Genomic DNA, 12282 nt, shown 5'->3' on the forward strand with positions numbered 1-12282 from the left:
ACTATTTCAGCTGCAGACTAGCTTCAATTTGCTCTGAAGCATTAGTTGAAGCACACAGTTGCAGCTATCCTAGGGCAGATGCCCTGTAACAATTAATCATTTGCTCGGGGTTGTCTCAGGATACTGGGAGGAAACTGAAGAATCAGAGAGCTAGCTCTTATTTGACAAAGAGAAGTTGACCAGAAAAGGACATAACTTTTTGAGGAGACTGTATACTGTTTTCCATAGTGGTTATACTAATTTACATTCCCACCAACAGTGTATGAAAGTTTCTCTTTCCCTACATCCTTGCCAACGTTTGTTGTTTTTTGTGTTCTTGATGATATCCATTCTAACAGGAGTTTATGTTCTTGATGGTAGTCATTTTAATAGGAGTGAGGTTGAATCTTAACATGGTTGTGTTTTGCATTTCCTTTATGGCCAGGGATGGTGAACATTTCTTCATGTGTTTTTTAGCCATTTGGACTTCTTCCTTTGAGAAAACTCTGTTCAGTTCTGTTGCCCATTTCTTCAATAAGTCATTGAACTTTTGGAAGTTTAGTTTTGTATATTCTGGTTATTAATCCCTTGTCAGAACTGCCATAAGATCCAGCAATTCCACTCCAAGAGAAGGAATGTAAGTCAGGTCAAAAGAAAGGCACCTGTACACCCATGTTTATTGTAACATTATTCACAATAACTAAGCTATGGAAACAGTCAAGATATCCCCACTACTGATTAACGGATTAAAAAAAAGATATGCATACATGATGGAATTTTATTCAGTTGCAAAGAAGAATGAAATTTTGTTATTTGTAGGTAAGTGGATCGAACTGGAGAATATCATCTTAAGTGAAGTTAATCAGATTCAAATGGCCAAAAGCCTCATATTTTCTCTCATATTTGGAATATAGACCTAATACAAATATAGCAAAACTATGAAAAACAGATCATGCTAAGGGGAGGTCACATAGGAGGGAGGAAGGGTAAAAGAAGGAAGTTAAGAAGGTGCATAAGGTTGATACACTCTCTTTACAAGAATTAATATAGGGCTTTTAAACCAGTTGAAACCACCGTAAGAAAGGGACTAAGGAAGAAAGAAGAAAAATAGAGGAGATAAACCAAATCAGGCTATAATACATGTATACAAGGAAACTCCCTGGGTAGCTATCTTAACCAAGCAAAAGTAACATTTTTTGTTCTTTTACAAAATCAGAGAACAGGTGGGCAGAACAGGTCCTGCCTGGTGGGGGAGATTAGTAACAGTGGAAGGGGTAGGAGGTGGAGAAAGGGTGTAAGTGGGTGAATATGGTGCAGATATTTTGTACACATGTATGTAAACAGGAAAAATGATATCTGTTGAAATTATTCTAAGAATGGAGGGTTAAAGGAGAATGGTAGAGGGGGTGAACTGAATTATGATATAGTTGATATGTTACAAGAACTTTTGTAAATGCCACAATGTTCCTGTACCCAGCACAACAATAAAAAAATGAAAGAAATTGATCACAGAACTAAATGTAAGAGCTAAAATTTTAAAATTCCTTGTAGGAAATAAAGAAGCAAATATTTATACAAAAAAGAGGTAATTTTAAGATATCGACTAACACAAAATCTGACATGCATATCTGTGTGTTCATTTGTTTGAATAATATTAGGTCTCTGCTGCCATAACAAAAAACTACAGACTGGCTAATTAACAAAGAGAGAAAGGTATTTCTCACAGTTTTGGAGCCTGGCCTTTCTAGTACCAAGGTCCTGGCATACAGTGAGAGTCTTCTTGTTGCATGATAAAAATGGTATCACCTTGTGTTAGTAAGGTAACATGCCAGCTGAGAACTCTCTTCACATTTTTGAAAGCACTATCCCATCATGGGCTCTCTATCTTCTTGCCATCATCTATTCCTAATTATGTCCCAAAGGTCCCATATCCAAATGTTATCAACATATGAATTTTGGATTGTTTCCCAAAGTTGAACTTTGGGAACTGTATTCATATCATAGAAAACAGTAATTCTTTTTACTTACTCAATGTTCTTTTGGTTCTTGACTTTATCCAGACTTTATGAATTAAAATTAGTGCCAAGAGTTCATTTTCTATTTATTTCACGTGTATGCTATTTTTTATCTTAATGGAATTAAAAACTTGATATAATGTCAAAGAGGTTATTTTGCATTTTTTTATTACACAAAATTCCAAACACAGAACTTATTAATCAAAGTTTAACAAAGACAAACTACAACCTCTGACTAAAATATTATAACATTGTATAATCTGGAGAAAAATAATTGCCAAAATGTTGCTAGAGAAGTTTCATTATGCTAAAATTTTACTAAAACAAAGATAAATGTACGACTGTTGCAGAAGAGCTAAAACCAATGAGAAAAAATTAAAATATTATAACTCATTATTTTCTCCAAGTTAGTGGAATAACTTATTTAAAGCACCTGATTATATTCAAAACATTTTCTCTCACTTGTAAAATGTAGATATATAAGGTTATTCTTAGTTCTTCATCATTTCTTGAAAAGATGACTATAGGAGGGTTTCTGGAAAAAACTATATCCCATGCTCTGGAGTGGTCCTGCATTTCAAGAGGATGCACATTATCCTTACTGTCTTTTACTTTGGAGCATATACCAAACACTTTGAATACCTGAAAGCCACACTAATCTTTGCCATTCCCATAACAGATGTGAAACTAGAGAGATTTGCTATTGGAATGGGTAGCTGTATATGTGAGCAGGAATGTTCACGTGTAAGGAAATAGGTAAAGTAATTCGTAACTAAACTGACTTAAATGTATGGTATTGAAAAAAGCAAAAAAATACTTTAGAAGTCATAAATGGGAATGATCAACAGCCTAAAATTAGTGGATAATGAAGGTTTCATGAAGAAGACCCCAGCTAAACATGGGCAGCACTATCCCGTAGGCTAGGAGCCAATAGAATAAAAAGGGAAAAAGGAGAGATCCCAATAGGTTATGTGTCCTCTCTCTGTGTTTCCTGGCTGACATGATGTGAGCTGCCCTGGTCCTCCATGCCTTCCTGGCAATGATGGAGTGAAACCTCAGAAACTAGAAACTAAAATAAATCTTTCTTTTGTAAGGTTATTTATATCAGGTATTTTACCACATTGAATAAAAGTGACTAACATATATTTATAGAAAGAGAACGAATGACAGAAGAGATTTTTTTTAATTTTTATTTTATTCATATGTGCATACAATGTTTGGGTCATTTCTCCCTCCTTCCCCCACCCCCTCCCTTATTCCCAAACCCCCTCCGCCTCCCCCCAACCCCCTCGATCCCCGGCAGAAACTATTTTGCCCTTATCTCTAATTTTGTTGAAGAGAGAGTACAAGCAATAATAGGAAGGAACAAGGGTTTTTGTTAGTTGAGATCAGGATAGCTATACAGGGAGTTGACTCACATTAATTTCCTGTGCATGTGTGTTACCTTCTAGGTTAATTCTTTTTGATCTTACCTTTTCTCTAGTTCCTGGTCCCCTTCTCCTCTTGGCCTCAGTTGCCCCAAAGTATCTGCTTTAGTTTGACAGCAGAGATATTTGACGGAACCCTGAAATATAAAATTGTATGAGCAGAGCTGGACTTGTAAAGGTGAACATGGCCACAGTATATTGAATGCTTATATATTATCTTAGTTCATGTTGTGTCACTATAACAGAATATCTGAAGTTGGGTAATTTTTAGTGAATAGAAATTTATTGGCACACTGTTCTGGAGACTGGGATGTCCAAGATTATGGAGCCACTACAGGCAAGGAGTGTCTTAGTATAATGGAAGGGCATAAAAGAGAAGGAATAAAAGTGGACTAAATCCCCTTTTTATAACAGACACATACTCATGATAATGACGTTGATCCATTCATTTTCCCCTCATGGCTTCATCACCTTTCTTTAGGCCCCATCTTTGAATACTGTTGCATTAGTGATTAAGTTTCCAAGACATGCTTTTTGTGGGAACATATTCATAGCATATGGGTAAGAGGAGAAATGGAGAGGCCAGATAAACAACTATTTTAATGTGGACCTGAAGCAGAGTGGCAGCCCTATAACATAAAGCAGAAATGAGAAGAACAGATTGCATATGAAGAATAGAAAGAGATAAGGTTCATTGAGCCTTTCAGGTTATGTGAATACTGGAAAGATAGAGAGGAAAGGTGAAATGGTTTGGCAGAGTGTTAGCACTGAGTTTTGGATATTCTGTAGCATGGGTGTGAGATGTAGACAATACAGAGATGTAGATATTGGTCAGGAGAAGAGATAGGAAGCAGGGGATGGCAAATGGGCCAAGATCATGTAGAAGTAAGAATTACATAACAGGATGAAATGAGGTAGCAAAAGAAAAATTTTTATACGAACAGTGTAATACTATGCTTTTAAGAGTTTAGGAAAATACCAGTTTGTGAAGCATAATGAAAACAATCAGTTAAAGAACTAAGAGTATAATTTTAAGAACATAGAGGCCATTGCTGTAATAATAAAACTAAGTCACCATGACATTTAGGATATGTGTATTTTTAGTTTATGCCTTTTTTCCATATTTCGTGCAGATCACAGATTTGAATAATTATTGTGGACTGGTACCAAAGAACTGAAAGTAGAATTTCATAGAATGTCAAAACAAAAAACATAGCAACTAACTGACTGTATTGTGAAGACTTAAATTGAACTGTTTTGATGTAATGTGTCCTTGTACTGATTAGTTCCATTATGGGAATGTAAATGAGTCTGTGAACACTAAGGGCAAGGATGGTTTATTTGAAACCATGAATCATATACTATGCACAGAGTTTGTAATTAGTGTATTCTGAATTGGATTATTAATATTTAATTGAAAAAGTCAAGGAGAAGAACAAAAGGGGGCAACTTACATACATACTCATTCCCTAATATCTCATGAACCAGTGGCTTAGAATGTTAAACGTATTTTTTCTCATTAAAATAACAAAAACTGGGTTCATTACCTTGTTCATTTCAGAAACTACTTACTGAATACACACTTAGTTACTTTGCTAAACGCTAGTAGTAAACAGGTGAAAATATATCACACTTATGTATCAAACTACCCTTTTGGAGGCTAATGGATAAAAACATATAATTCAGTCAACATAGACTATTACAGTATAAAAAATGGACACACCTTCTCTTTCTACTGAGCCACTGACAGCTTTACAGAAAAATCAATGGCAACATGGTTTTTGAAAGCTTGTGGAATATCAGAGGTAAACCTAGATGAGAGGAGTTCAAGAAAGAGTACATCAGACAAAAAAAATTGAACATATGCATTGCAATATCATGGGAGATAAAATGTAATGACATATTTACGCAAAAATAATTTGTTATGATTAAGAGTAGGACAAATTGGCAGATAATAAAGATTTCATAAGTGTGGAGGATTCAGTAGTCATTTAAAAGTTTTATGCAATGAAGGAATATGAAACTAAATAATCAACATCCCTAGTGGGGAGAGATTTAAAGTAGAGAGAGCAGTTAGGTGACTGTGTTGGTCAGCTTCTGACTCCTGCAACACATTACCTAAGGAAATCAACTCAAAGGAGAAAAGGTTTATTTTGTATCATGGTTTCACAGCCTTCAATTCAGTGTTGCTTGGTCCCATTGCCCCTGGAACTCTAATAAGGCAGAGCATCAGGGCAAAGAAAGCATGCTGGAGCCACCTCATAAAGGCCATGAAGCAGAGAGAGCAAAAGGGGGCAGGGAAACAATATAGCACCCAAGGGAATATCCCAAGCAATGCTCTCCCTTAAACCAGGTTCCATCTACTAAGTTTCCATCATCTCCCAAAAGCCCATCAAATTATGAACCTATCAATGAATAGATCCATCCACAAAGTCAGAGTTCTCATGATCCAATCACATCCCCAAGGCCCCACCTTTGAACATTACTGCACTGGGGACCAAGCCTTCAACATGAGCCTTTAGGGGACTTTCATACAATAGAAAATATAATAAAAAGTGAGAATATATAAGAAAGCCATATTAGTAGATAAAATATTTTGTATTTTTTGAAAGACATGGCCTCAATTGGATATTAAAGGCTGAGAAAGAAATCCAGAAAAATTCTTTCCTTTCTGGCTTAAGTTTCTGGCTTGCTGCATGGCAGTGTTTCATGCCAGCATGTATAAATGTATAGTTAACCCATAGTATAAAGTATAGTTATGGTGAATGGCTCAGTCATGTTCACATGAACATTCTGGTGTTGGTGCTATCTTCCTGAAATATTGTGATGGGACTAAGTTGAGAATGTCCTGAGTTTCTGTGATCCTGCCTCAATGCTTAAGAAAGCATGATGCAGCTATAGTGGTAAAATAGTGTGAGAAAGATGGTTATTTGTTCTTTTTTCAGTTCCCTCCCTGGACAATAATTAAGCTAAGGCAATTTGTCTCTGTGGTGCCCTTTTCCTCATCCTTTATGTGTTATGGAAAGACTTAAGAACTGAAACTATTTTGTACCTATTGATTATGTTCTTAGGTTAAGCTACGTTGCACACATAACAAGGTTTTGTTCTACATAAGAACATTTTCAAAACTTTGAAATTAATCCAGTTCTCCCACAGAGAGTAAACTTTATAAAGGACCATGGAGGATGGAGCTACTCCTAAGTGAAGGTAGCTGGAACAATGGAAGTTTTAATGTAACTTGAGTGATCAGTACAGAAATACAGTATGCCAATGCATGCCTTTTCAAAGCCCTCCTTTTTAGTCACTTCATATCCTTATTTTCTGTATTCAATTTTTTTTTTGTTTTCAAGACATTTTCTAGCACAAACATGTCACATAAGTTATAAAGCATGCAATTTTTGTGCAATAAATTTTACATAATATATTTATGGTCAGATACTAAGTTGAACTTTATTTGAAAATTAGAAAATATTCTATTCAAATCACTCTAGCAGATTCAATCCTTTTGAATATTAATGAGACAGAAAAAGCACAAAAGAAACATGTCATATAAAAAGAGAAAGCAAAGAATAAGAAATATCATTTCATTTTTCAGTCCATGAGTGCTTCCAAGCAATGGTACACAGTGGTAAATCTAGTGACAAACAGCAGGTATGCAATTTCTATGAACTATTCTTGGCTAACTTCAAACACAGTCAGTGGGAAAAAAAAGTAAAAATAAACAATGGACATATTCCCATTTTAGAAGTAACTGTTAATCTTTTCCTACATGGCTTAAATTTCATCCCAGTCTCCTATTATCTGTAGCACAAACTCTACACAAATTTCTATGCAGTTCTTTTTCCAAGATAGAGGTAATTAAGGCATGTGTGACTCTAACTTTAATAATTATTTAATAGTATTTTTATGCATTTTTTTCAAGTTTAATGTCATCTTCCTAAAATAGATGTCTAGTCCCAGAGCATAGAATTGATGTTTGGATAAATCAGACTCCAATAGGCATTCTCTTACATTTGATTAGCTTTCTTGTCTAAATAAAATGAATTTTCTTATCTGAACCCTTTCATGATCAATATTGTCTACACAACAGTTAAAAATATGAGAAATTAATATTTTAAAATATTTCTATTTGTTTACATAGTAATTGTGCATATTTAATGGGGCTTAGTGTGACAGCTCCAAACATACATAAAGAATGCACTGATCAAATCCAACCTCTGGAAAAGTCTCTTTTTCCATTGCCTCCCCATCCTTCCCAGTATTCAGTAATCACCATTTTAGTAGGTCAAATTTTTAATCTTCCATGTATGAGAGGGGTCATGGCAGTCATACCTTCCTGTGTCCTGCTTATTTCACCTAATATAATGGCCTCCGGTTCTATCTACTTTGCTGCAAATGACAGGATTACATTCTTTATGCAGTCATGTGTTCCATCATGTATATGTGTCACATTTTCTACATCCACTCATCTGTTGATGGGCAACCCCGCTGATTCCATATCTTAGCTATTGTGAATAATGCCACAATAAGCATGGGTGTGCAAATCTCCAAAATATTTTCACTGGATAACTAATTTCACAGGTATTGTTGAAACCATTTCAGGAATGGGGGAGGGGGAATAAAGGAAAATGGAAGATGGGGTGAATTCAAGTATGATATACTTGATATATTGTAAGAACCTTTGTAAATGCCATAATGTACCCCTATTCAACACAACAATAAAAAATATACCTTCATGTTTCTGCAAGTATTTTGTTTGATAGAAGGTAGTCTTAATTTTAGTTTACTTTGGTGTTTTCATTTTGACTTTACAACTCCATCAGTCTTCTTATGTAACTCTTTTCCTTTCAGATTAATGTCCAGTCTTTAAGAACCCATCTTATTTCTTCATTTTTTAAAATTTTGATTTCTTCCTTGCAAGCTATTAGTTGAGGAAAAGAAATTATCTCTGATAAATGCTTGATGTTAATAAGTGATCCTCAGTCTAGTATCCATTGTGACTAGTCTGTTTCTTGAGAGTTAAATTAAAATAAAATTTTTATGCTATAAGCAGTGGTAATTTGTGGCCTGAAATCTCTCTCTGCTTCATCTAGGCCCCTATTCTTTGAGAAAGACTTTGGCCTATCTTTCTTTCTCTCTTGCTTCTACTCTTGGCTCTCTGAGAAATGATTTAGATCCACACATACACTCTGGTCAGGTTGTCTGATTCACAGCCTTTCTTTATCCCACTGCTTTTTAAATAACAGTGGGTATTTCCCTCTAGCAAGTGAGTGGACACTCAGGTAATACCATGTTTCCCTAGGGATCAAGTAGAAACTTCCTTGTCTCTTCCATGACACCTGCGAACTAGGGCTGAAGAAATCCTCAGAACCTCCTAACTTCTCAAGGCATACTAGCTATTTTATGTATTTTATGTTGAATCCAAGCTTTCAGACTGATCTGGGAGATACTGTGAAGTATTTTCCTTCAAGAGGATGGTAGTTCCTATCTGCAATCCCAGCTACTCAGAAGTCAGAGATTGAAAGAATTACAATTTGAAGACAGCCAGGGCAAAAAGTTAGGGAGCTTCTACAACACAAATAAACTGGAGATGGTGGTGCTGATCCCAAATACAGAGGAGGACATAGTTAAGAGGATTGTGATCTGAGGTCTGCCCGAGGCAAAAATGTGAGATTCTATTTGAAATATAACTAAAGTAAAATGGGAATGGGCACATGGCTCACGTGGTAGAGTACCTACCTAGCAAGCATGAGACCCTAAACCCAAACTCCAGTATCACCAAAAGAAAAAAAAATGAGGTCCAAATATAAATTTAAATACAGATAATAGATATCACACTTGTTGCAGTGGATTTTATTGCCCCAAACCATCTGCCTCCTCTCTGTCTCTCTTTATTTGTCTCTCTCTCTCTCTCCTAATCTTCCCCTAGCTTTTTCCTTATTGAATCACCCCTTGATAAAAGGGAAATAACTTAATTTTTTTCTCTATTTCATTTTTAGCATAAACCAGTTGTATCAAGGGGTTTCATTGTGATATTTACAACATAATATAATGTACTTTGATCAAATTCACCCCATTTCTTAACCATCTTCCCTTCTCCTCCTCCTCCTTTTTAACAGGTTTTGATGAATTTCATTGTGCTATTTTCACAATGAAATTCCTCCAATCACTTATCCATATCCTCTTTCCCACCCACTGGCTCCCCAATTAAGATTTTTGTATTTCATATCTTCTTTCTCTAGAGGACCTCATGGCTTGGACCATGTAAGTAGATGCATCTTTTTTACATTAAGGCTGAAACTTAATCTTAGTCACTGCTGATAACTGATATGAAGAACTCATACAAATCATCACTCTCTAGCAAGTGTGACTAGAAAGTATGTAGCAGTACAGTGAAATAGGATTTTAGATATCAAAATTTGTATATTAAAATGTTAATTGCATTGACTATTGAAAATCTTATTTTCCATCTCAATTTAAACATTTTGTCTTCTTATCTTAAAAAATTAATTTCTCAGATAAGTAGATAACTGAGGATATTTAGGAAAAATACAGAAAATATCAATATCTATCAAACAATAACCCATATATTACATCTGAACTCAGTTCTTTACTTACTTCTATGATTAATCCAGAGAATTTTTATTTTATGCATAGTAAAACAGTTTCTTACCTCTGATTCTACTTATCTAATGAGTATACTTACCAAACTATCCCTTGTGGTTCATGTATTCTTTATTTATAAGTTCATATTTAGATTTTGGTTAGTTTAAGAATTTTTGTTTGCTCTAAGAATCTTCCAAATCTGAAATGGTGAAATTTTTGTCTAGGTGCATGATAAATCTTGTTTTGAACAAAAGAACCCTGTTTTTATAAAATTCTCACAAAGATCTTTAACACACAAAGTGCTAAGAATCTGTTTAAGAGAACAGGAAAAAAATGAGAATGAGTAAGAAAGTAAATTGAGAAAAATAACAAAATATGATTAAGTTGAAAATTCTGATTAAAATGATAAGGTGAAAATTGTGTTGAGGTAGGTGTTCAGTTTTTATGATATTTTGCTAGCAGTCTTTAAGTTCAAATTTCTCCCCGGTACAAACATTTGTCTTTCCTCCTATCCTTTCAATATGTTAGCTAATCTACTTCCAACACAGTTATCAGAGAAATATTAAAATATACATATTGTCAAGTGATTCCTCCATTGAAAGAATACTAATGGTTTCTCATTGCACTTAGAACAAATGTAAAGTTCTTAGTGTGCATAGTAGTCAAAAGTTTTCTGATTTGGCTGCTACTAAGTGTCAAGTCTTATCTTGTGTCTTTTCCTGTCCCAAAGTTGACTTCTTTTAGATCCCTTTAAGGTTATTCATTCCTTTAGGCCACTTTATGTGCTGTGATTCTGATTGGAGCTTTTTGATGGACCAACACACCTAGTCTGTTAGTCTCTCTAAATATTACTGTCAGAGACTATTATATCCCTAATGAAACTGAGGTTATAATCCATTATAGTAAGAGACATATAAATCTTATTATATCATTATGCTCTCAAATATTTACATATTAATCAAGAAAACAATAAAAAGGAAAAACGTTGAAAGCCAAATAGCAGCTAAAGATATTTGTATTTTTAAAATAAATGACAATATATTTTTTCATTATGTTTTCTTCATTCTGTTTTACTACAGTCAATTTATTGTGAACATGAAGTTAGTGTCAGTTATTTTTATTAGTCAGAAGATAATGTTTTGGGACAATTAAAAATGTAAAACTAATGAAATTTTAATAAAACAACCAATTAAAAAGTTTGAGGTAAGAACCAGCTTAATAGAAACCAAAAAGAAATTGTGGAGCACTTTGGGAGTAACGATAAAGAGAAACTTGTGACCACATCTCCTCAGGAAGAAGCACAGAGAAGTAGAAGTTGCTATACCTCAGGCACAGTTGGCAGCATTTAGGATGGTGCTACATACAGAAAATTTATGGACTTAAAAAGAGAAATGCTGACACTGACAACCCACGGTGGGCCAGATGGGAGGAAGGTAGAGAAAAATCTCAAATCTCAATGGACTTCACTCTGCTCCTGACCTCAGGTTTCCTTTGTTGCCCTTCTCTAGTCACACCCAGTTTGATATTGGAGAGTGAGGACACCCTATTAATGTAGAGCACACTGTTCCAACTTTCTAGACTAGACATATTGGTAAAGGATAAAGAGTGAATCTGGAGGATAAAAAAAGAATCAGGTTGTAAATACAGGGTCAAAGTCAGAGGCTAAAATCACAGTTTACTCTTGTTGCAATAACGTAACTCGGTTAAGTTCTTAGTCTTTAATACCCGTTAGCAAATTATCACAATTAACAACTTATCAGTGACTTCTGAGACTGCTCATTTTCAAATTCATATTTCCTTCTCTACTCATACTACATACTTACAGAACAAAAGAGATCCTGCCCCTCTTTCTGTACAGTCAAAAGAAATCTACTTAACCTGAGACTAATATTTTATTTTAACTATACATGTGATGAGGATATATTAGCATTAAATCTATTAGTATTTTTTGACATTTACACTTAACTTATGCACTATCAATAAAATAATTACGTTATTAAGTTAACAGAATAAATATGGGTGAAATGTGAATTGAATTAAAAATTCAATTTAAGTACCCATTTGATGCTGTTACATACCACTGTTGTCAATTATAATACAATCTACAACTGGATTATATACCTTTATTATAGAACAGTTGAAAAATTTAAATTTATATTCACAATGTTTTATAATAAAGATTTTTTTCCTCTACCTTAATTAAAGTGTACAGAGGAAAATAATTACACAAAAAGAAAAAAATGCAGGGCTGTTGG

Source organism: Castor canadensis, chromosome 6 (assembly GCF_047511655.1).
Source record: "Castor canadensis chromosome 6, mCasCan1.hap1v2, whole genome shotgun sequence".
In the NCBI taxonomy this organism is placed as follows: domain Eukaryota; kingdom Metazoa; phylum Chordata; class Mammalia; order Rodentia; family Castoridae; genus Castor; species Castor canadensis.